At 37.2% G+C, this 9,741-nt stretch overlaps 1 long non-coding RNA gene across 1 annotated transcript; it reads right to left on the bottom strand.

The window, feature by feature from the left end:
- Positions 1-423: 423 nt before the first annotated feature.
- LOC106043292 (uncharacterized) lies at positions 424-9,461 on the bottom strand. Its single transcript, XR_007169930.2, has 4 exons — positions 6,861-9,461; positions 5,920-6,035; positions 3,651-3,755; positions 424-533 (listed from the first exon to the last, which is right to left on the bottom strand). It is a non-coding gene; the product is annotated as an uncharacterized lncRNA (long non-coding RNA).
- Between the last annotated feature and the right edge of the window lie 280 nt (positions 9,462-9,741).

The following is a 9,741-nucleotide window of genomic DNA, read 5'->3' as shown; positions in this document are numbered from 1 at the left end:
TAGATGCATGATCTCAAAGTATATCCCATTTTCTTCAGTTAATACCTGACATCTCAATAAAGATTGATTTTAATTGGAAATTAATTCTTCAAACAACTACAGGAAGACACAGTGTCTTCCACATTACAGTCCTCTTTTCCTGGGTAAAAGCTTGAGAGGAAAAATAACAGGAAAATACTAGCAGGTATGCACTACTGTAGGTCATAAGGAAACAAGATGAAAACTCCACTGCCTAAAATATACTTTGTCACTTGTCTGAGTTAGGAAATACTAGTACAAATATTTTAGCCATTTAGCTAGTGAACCTGAGAGAAAGAGGTCCATGAGGAATGAGAAGATAAGTAAACAGACTCTGAAATAACATAATTACGACCAATGGCACCCGAAAAACAGCAGTCTCAGAGAAGAGAAAATTCATGTATTTCCTGTACTCGTTTATTTGAAGAATTTATTTGCAGAATGAGGTTCATGCTGTGATAACAGATGCTTCTGCATTCTCCAGAGTAGATTGGGAAAGCTGGAATGATGATTGCCTACAAGAAAGCAGTATCACTGAGTAGCTGTGAAAGGAGTGTACTCACCATATACCTTTGGATCCTTTACTTTGGAACCTACTTTAAGAGCTCCAAAGCTCTACCTTTTAGATAAAAAGCCTTTGAAGTCTGAAGCAGTATCCAGAACTATTGCTCATGCAGCTGTTTGTCATTACCTGTGCAACTTCTGGGCAAAAAAATCAAAGGTTTGATCATAAAAGAATGACAACTTGTAACAAAAATCCCTTAGAACAATATGCAGTGGAAGATTAGATTGTAGACACAAGGTGATATGCAGAGGTGCCATAAATGTTGGGGCAACTTACAAACAATTATTATTTAGGAATTATTTGAAGTCTGGGATGAAAACTGAAACATTAGACTAAGCACTGTTTACTTTTCTGTAATGGATACAGAATCACATTAAATGAAGTTTAATATCTTGCCTACAAGTTCATTTGAGGAAATTAACCTGAAGGTAATTTGTGCTGTTGCATATAAGTATTATGGCATCCCCCACAGTGGAATAATTATTTCTAGCATTGCCACAGGCCTTTCTCTATGCATTCAGTTCCTGCATTTGGTCCATGGGGATATAGTCTCTATTGTAAAACCGAGACATATTAATATATTTGATGTTATTTGATACATGTAAATGGAGTTGTACTTATTTACTTATCTCCTCTTTTGGACTGTAACATGCCGTTGTTCCAAACAAACATATCTACCAAAAATTTTGTCATTGTAATACTATACATTTTTTCAGAAGTTCTACTTCTCTTTTTCTAAGCCTGAGATAAGGAGCACAAAAGTGTCAATGGCAGCTAGAGGTCACCAATGTGGTTGCAGCCAGCATGCTCTAGAAGGGTGTAGCCTTTAGCAACCGGACATAAGCCAACAGAGACCATCTGGCTTTAGGGCCCAGGACTGGTCTCTGACCTTCCTTCATTTAATAGTACAGGCATAGTAATATAGAGCTCAAACTGTTATGTTATATCAGTATCCACATGCTGAGGCATACCCAGTATTAATTTTTACAAACATGACTGCTCTTGGATTTTTCATTATCTTTTAACATTAAAACATTTTAAAATAATGGTTTTTTTTTAATTAAAAAAAAAATCTCGTGTTTTTGTTTGTTTGTTGTTGTTTTTACTTGCTTATTTATTTTGTTTGAAAAATGGAAAACTTAGAGAAACAGCTTAGGTAAAAATGATACATTTTATTTGACCCTAAAAAATTTCTTGACCTATTTCACTTGGTCCCTTAAAAATTAAACAACAAAAGAAAGGATTAAAAACAAATAAAAATTTGTTTTATATGTTTGTTAAAAATAGAGCTCTTGCCCTTTTACCATATTTTGATCAAAGTTTTGGAATTGAAAATAACCTTTAGCTACAAGAAATGCTATAGTGTTATGGCTGTTCTGATTTTTGTTAAAATATTTTTGATTATTCAACCTCTGATTTCAACATTTAATTTCACAAGTTCATGAACAATCTGCCTTCCTCTTTAATTTCCTATAATAAACTGAAAAAAGTTACCCAGCTCTTATCACAGTAGTAAGTAACAGTCACAGCATGTAACACATGGCAAATCAGTGTAAGCAGCATAATTTGTGTGTTGAAAGAACAAAAAAAGAAAAAAACAATTTCTCTCCTGTATGTACAATTCACAGCACCTCTTTGAATACCTTTAAATAAACATGTTGCAAAAACTGTGTATGAGCCCACTTCTGACTAAATAGCTGTCAATAGGAAACCTAAAACCAGGGAGCACTGCTATGCTTTTTGCCTTCCAACTTTTCCCCCACTCGAGACTAATGCTCATCTGGAAATTAGATACATTTACTTTGATGGAAACATGCAAATAGCATCCAAGAATCTGATCCATTGATTTATTTTCTCAGGCATGTATATTTCATATTCAAAAGGTTATATGTCATTCAACTCTCTCCATCTCAACATCAGAAACAAAACTTAACTGACATAATATCTTTATCAATGACATAGTGGGATTGAGTGCACCCTCAGCAAATTTTCAGATGACAACAAGCTGAGTGGAGAGGCTGATATAATAGAAGGAAAGGATGCTATCCAAAGGGACCTGGACAAGCTTGAGAAGTGGACTCACATGAACCTAATGAGTTTCAACAAGTTCAAGTGCAAGGTGCTGCACCTCGGTTGGAGCAATCCTGGACATGAGTACAGACTGGGTAAAGAACTCATTGAGATCAGCCCTGCAGAGAAGGACTTGGGGGTTCTGGTGGAGAAAAGACTCAACATGAACCGGCAGTGTGTGCTTGCCTCCCAGAAGGCCAACTGCAACCTGGGCTGCATCAACAGGGGAGTGGCTAGCAGGTGGAGGGAGGTGATTGTCCCCCTCTACTCTGCCCTTGTGAGGCCCCACTGGGAGTAGTGCGTCCATGTCTGGGGCCCCCAGCGCAAGAAGGATGTGGGGCTGTTAGAACAGGTCCAGAGGAGGGCCACAAAGATGATCAGAGGATTGGAGCACTTCTCTTACAAAGACAGGCTGAGAGAGTTGGGGCTGTTCAGCCTACAGAATAGAAGGCTCTGGGGTGACCTCATTGCAACCTTTCAGTACTTAAAGTGGACTTATAAAAAACATGGAGAGCAACTGTTTGCTCAATCGGATAATGACAGGATGAGGAGGAATGGTTTTAAACTAAAAAAGGAGAGATTTAGATTAGCGGTTAGGAGGAAATTCTTCACTCAGAGGGTGGTGAGGAACTGGAACAGGATGACCAGAGAGGTTGTGGATGCCCCATCCCTGGAGGTGTTCAAGGCTGCGTTAGATGAGGCCATGAGAAACCTGATCTAGTGGGTGGCATCCCTGCCTATGGCAGGGAGGTAGAAATTAGGTGATCTTAGAGGTCCCTTCCAACCCAAGCCATTCTATGATTCTATGATTCTATGTTTCTATGTGTTGTTTTCAGAGTCGGTGGAACTAGACAATGGCTGTGTCCAGCTGTTAAAGGCACTTGTACTAACAGTAAACCCTAAAATCTCCAGGCCACCTGTCGTGCTGCATGATCTGGGTATGGCATCAGAATACAGTACTGTTTGAAAGCACAAACAGATGGGAATTAAACCATACCTGTAATGAACAACTTGGTTTTTGCTCAATTGACTGCACTAGTAGGTTTGATTCAGCACAGACTGTGGTAGTGACCAGAGAGAAACAGTGTGGCTCATGAGGAGGCTAGAATAAAACAAAAGTTCGGTTTGAGATGTAGCAGCATTCAAGTACAGACATCTCTCCCCCTGGAAAATCTAGAAATACTTCTGGAGATTATGTCAGATTACATGTCCATTTAAGGTGATTAAAATCCCATGTAATAAGCCTTTCCCCAAAGGATAACAATTAAAAAAAAAAAAAAAAAAAGGTGGTTTCATGTGTTGTATCAGTATTACTATGGGAGTCAGAAAAAAGAAAAGTGTTCTATTTGCAATGACTAAAAGTGCATAAATTAAATTTTAAATTTTCTTGTATTTAACTTTAAAAATACAATGTAAATTGCAAAGGAAGCAATAATAATAAAAAATCTGTTACTGAGGATCTGTGAATATCTTTATAAAGACAATTCATAGTATTACAGTGTAGAACTTTATTCATTTCAGTGTTTCTGAAATTCAGTGTTGAATAGTTGTGATATCCAAAATGTAACCTTGCTTGTTATTGGTCTCTGAACTTTTTCTATGTTGAGGTTATTAGTTCTAGACAAGACTGCAAAGTATATCACATACTTCTACAGTAAATTTTGTACAAATTTTGTACATAACATTTCTCTTCTCCAGGGCCTTTTCCTCTGTTCAGAAACCAATCAAACTGCACTGCTCGATCTGTAATTTCTGCACAACTATTTCATTAAGATATCTGTTCAGTTATAAAACAGGAGTCCTATCTCTTTGAAACACGGTTTAAGCCTAAAAATTCTGGAAACTTATCAGTAGACTATTGTCTTTACCTAGCTGAGGGCCAAACTGAGAAACACTATGAACACCCAAAGTTGATTGCTCATTTTTTGGATGGGGGAGGTGATTTAAAGTTTCCACTATCAGTTTCCACTAAAATAATTTAGAGATATATCTATATCTATATCTATATATAGAGTTACATATATAGATATATATATATATAGAGAGAGCTCTTTTCTGACAGTATAAATATAATATTTTAATGTAAATAATTATTTCATATTGTCTACTGCAACCCATTCATTTTATACATATGTCCATTTCTCAACATGGGTTTTACCTTATTTGAATTTAAAACTACTGAACAATACGTTACATATATTCATTTTTACCTAGTATTGGCAGGATGATTAAAAATGTATTAAATAAAACAACAAAATATAATTTACTTTCTGTTGTTTCTCCTGGCTATGTAAAACTGGTATGATTGCATGATTAGTAGGAGAATGAGACAAGGCAAAAGATTAGGCAGTCTGTTAACTTTGATTTATTAATAAGCATTCACTGAAGAGATTATTCTCCATACAAAATTGGAATAGTGAGTTACTGTAAGATTAAAAGACTTTTCAGGAGAATAATTAAATATGATAGTAATAATTTGGACAGACAGACTCATCTGACTATATAGAGTGTTAAGGTAACAACATTTTAGAAGTGGTCTTTATTTTTGATAATAGGAGACTTTGATTATTTAAGAAAATATTTTGTAATTTCATTATGTTTTTCCTGATGAACTCCTGCATATGGTTTTCCTGTAGAACACAATGTGACACACATTTAAGTCAAACTTATTTTACATTCCTCCAACTGCTTTGTTTCTCTGTACTCATGGGGAGGTTTGCTCTGGGTAGTCTGTAGTAACATGCATGAACAGTCTTATGCTGTATAATTTAAGTTGCCATCTGTTTCAAGAAAAACTTTTATGCACGTGGTGATGATGCCTCCCTCCAGCACTAGGTCTCTGGCTGTGTCCCCCACACTGTCCCCTCCCCATGTCTCTGTGATTTCTCCTGCCCTATGGCTGCCGCTCTCCCTCAGCAGTGCCTGCCTGGCCCCATGGAGGTCTGGGACCTGGCTGGAAACGGCTGTGGCTGGAATGGGTCCACTTATGGCCTCCTCATGCACCGGCATCTGCCACCACAGACGCTTGACCATTTTCCTGTAAGCAGGTATCTATACCTATGAGTGTTTTTCTTTCTTTATGCATTTAATTGATTTTTCTTTATGATAAAAATTTTAAGGCAACCTAGCTATCCCCAGCTACGGGCCTTCCTAACCTCTCCTCTGAGATTCCTTTCCCAGTCTGTTGCACTCTTCTGAATTTCTTCTGCCATACCTACATCCACACTGACAACATTTGGAAATTAAATCACATAGATAGATCTTACCATATATGTTCCTTTGTCTATCTTTGTTTATTAAGCGTGGGATTTTTAAAATTGGTGAGGCCTTCAGATTGCCTTTAATTTCAGTGTGCTTTGTTTTTTGCTCCACAAAGAGAAAGCTGAAAAGAAAGGTTTTTGATTTGCAGTGAATATAAGCTTTCTATTAGATGTTTTAAAATGTTAAGATTGAATCGTAGAATCATAGAACCATTTGGGTCAGAAGGGACCGTAAAGATTATCAAATCCCAACCTCCTTGCCATTGATTTGTTTTATTTAATAATACTCTAAAACCAGGGAACACTAAAGAAATCATGCTGGAAGTAATGTCACCATCAAAATTAATTTACAAATGTGGCTTAGGATAAAGATTTACTACTACTACTCTTGGGCCTACACTTAGGTTTGTAGCAAGAGCAGAATCAACTAAAAATAATAAACTTAAATAATAGTATTTAAATATGACTTAAGTAATACTACTTCACAAAAATAAAATTCAGTGGTTATATTTGCTCCCTCAGAAAAAACAAATTTGGTTTTTGCTTGGCTGTAGATACCCTTTACATCCCCATCTTCACAACTATTTAGGAGACTATCCTTTATTTCAGAAGAAGGAAATAAAGAATGTTCTTTTTCACAGTATCTCTCAACCTTATCATAAAAGTTGTACTGTGTATGGGTTTATGCAGTATATATTAGGAAGTACAGTGACATTAGATTAACAGATTATAAATAGATTAAAAACCCTTGTAAAGCTATTGCAATGATGATTCCTGGGTATGTTTCTTAACTCTCCAGTGCTGAGATCAATGGCAAATTGACAGCAGCAGACACAGAGACATAATAAGTGATACTCTTCCTGTAGTAAGTGATAACTTTAGCACCCACTATTTTGGATGTGCATCTGTTATAACTCTGATCTATCCTCTCTTATGAATACATGTACCAACGTTTTGTAGGCATTTTCCTCCTGATTCATTTTTCTTAAGTATCTGCTGGTGTCTTCTGTCCTTAAGTGTCTGCTTTTCCTTAAGTGACCTGCTGGTGGTATCACAGTCTATCTCTATGGAAACAGTTGTGATATTAACAAACAGTGAGCTGTGACATCATTAAGTGTATCAACCAGGATAAGGAATGTTTGTAAATAGAAAACAAATTTCTATTAAACAATTTAGTAAATTATAATGAGAAATGCATAGTATTGTCAGTCTAGTAGATCTATGTAATAGCATTCAAGGGCTTATATTTTTTCAAGAAAGATTTTTTTTTTTTTTTTTAATTTGCTGGAATATGATGGAAGTTCTTTAAATCATTGTCAATCTCTTTCAATTGACAACGTGAGCATATTTAAATAGCCTTATACCTACAGTACCATATGCTGCAGTTAGTATGAAAATGCAAATTTCTCAATAGATAAAATTCTCTATGTTAGGGTGAACAGAAATAGTGACTTAATTCCTTAAACTGTTGTCTTTATAGAGGTAAACTCTGAAATAATTAGATTATATCAGATTACTGTGGTGGTTTTACCTTCTTGGCAGTTGAATTCCACCATAGATGATCTATTTCTCCCCTTCCTCAGAGGAAAAGGTAGAGAAAATATGATGGAAAAGGCTCAAAGGTTGAGATAATGACAGGGAAATTGCTCACCAGTTAATGTCACAGGTAAAACAGACTCAACATGGGGAGATTAATATAATTTATTACCTATCATTAACAGATTAGAACAGTGAGAAGCTAAAGGCAAACAAACCAAGAACACCTTCTCCTCATCCATTCCCTTCTACCTCCTCCCCCCAAACAGTGCAGAGGAATGGGGAATGGGGGCTGCAGTCAGTCCCTAACTCTTCGTCTCCGCCGCTCCTTCACGGTCACTCTCTGCCCCTGCTCCACGTGGGGTCCCTCCCATGGGATGCCGCCCTTCCCGAACTGGTCCTGTGGGGGCTTCCCACAGGCAGCAGCTCTTCAAGAACTGATCTAATACAGGTCCGTACAACAGGGTCCATCTTACAGGTGATAGTTGCTCTAACATGCATCCCCCAAGTGCAACAGCTCCTGACAAATCCCCTGCTCCTGCGTGGGCTCCTCTCCACGGGCTGCAGCTCCGGCCCGGGGCCTGCTCCTGCAGGGGCTCTCCATGGGCCGCAGCCTCCTCCAGGCCACATCCACCTGCTCCACGTGGGCTCCTCCACAGGCTGCAGCATGGAGATCTGCTCCATGTGGGACTCATGGGCTGCAGGGGCACAGCTTGCTCTACCAGGGGCCTGTCACAGGCGAACTTTTTTTTTTTTTTTTTTTTTACTTCATTAAATTTGCTCTCACAGAGGAGAAACCAACATTGCTCACTGGCTTGGCTTTGGCCAGCAATGGATCTGTTTTAGAGCTGGCTGAAGCTGGCTCTGATTTGATATGGGGCAGCTTCTGGACTATGTTCACAGAGGCCACCCCAGCAGCCCCAATGCTACTGAGCCCTTGCCACATAAACCTAAGATATGTTTTTACAGTCTTAAGATCATGATATTCCTTTGACTCCTTCCTGTAAAACTGTCTCTGATACCTTTCCATTGGCTGTAATTCTTAGGATGTGTTCAGTTACTAAGGTTACCTTAATAACAAACTGATGATATTGTTTCTAAATTGTTACAGTACCTTTTACAAAAACCAGCAAGCTTTTGAGTTGGGTGCCAGTGAGGGCCTGGATGTATTCCTGTGTTTCTGCATTAGGAGGAGGCAAAAGATCTAGCTTAAATATGGACTTAGTGCTGTAAATATATCCTAACAGTCTTCCAGAGAGTCTTCTACACATTGTCTTTGGCATCTTAAACTGCCTTTTCACTCACTTTATCTTCTCTCTGCATCCACAGATGAGACTTCTTGTCAACCCTGCATACCTACTAATGCTTCTATATCGTCATTCAGTTGCAGTTATCTTGTTTAGCTGTTGTAGCAGCATCCACAGCTGAGAATTCTAGTCAACCCTGCATACTTACTAATACTTCCATATTGAAGAAGTTAATCTATATACAATTCAGTTGCAATTAGCTCTATTAGCTGTTATAGCATCTTCTTAAAACAGCAGAGAAAAACTGCAAGAGAGATTCAGAAAAGTATTTTGAACAGCTAAAATTTCTTACATGCTCAATAACTTTAAAGTATTAAAGCTCCTGGGAAAACTCAATCAAAAGTACTACTTTCTTAAAATAAATTTATTTGATCTTATTTCTTTTTGTTTTGGAGCTGTCTTTCTATAGTGGATCAAACATGTATGGGATATTAATGAATAAATATAAGTGGTGAAGACGGATCACATTGCAGGACAGGTATATATTACAAAGATCAACGTAAGTGATTAATAATTTTGAAATCTTGGCTTATTCAAATGTGACATACATTCTATTTAGTGAAAATGTCCTGAAAATTTATCACATTAGGTAAAGTGAGGTAAAGAAAGAAATGCTGGAGATGGTGATAACGAGCTATCAGAAACATCTGGCAATTATTCTTAGCTTTAAAGATTTTTAGAAGTTGGTGAGTGTGCTGCTTTGTTTTATAAAGCAAAATGAACAAGTAAGCTCTCAAGATGTGCTGAAAAGTAAAGCAAAAATGCAGATAGACTTTTCAGAAACTCGTTAAAAAATACTGAAGTTGTTTTAAGAATTTTTCCCTATATGTGTAGGAGAAAAAAATAGATCTTTATGTAAATAATATTACCTAGAATTATTGTCACTAACAGAGCTAGAGACATGCCCAGGTTTTGGGTGTTATCAACATGCAGAGACATAGAAAATCCTATATTTTTTGAGCAATGTGCTGAATCATGACTTTAT

The sequence above is a fragment of the Anser cygnoides genome, chromosome 1, assembly GCF_040182565.1.
Source record: "Anser cygnoides isolate HZ-2024a breed goose chromosome 1, Taihu_goose_T2T_genome, whole genome shotgun sequence".
NCBI lineage: Eukaryota > Metazoa > Chordata > Aves > Anseriformes > Anatidae > Anser > Anser cygnoides.
This window is presented reverse-complemented; position numbering and strand designations above follow the sequence as displayed.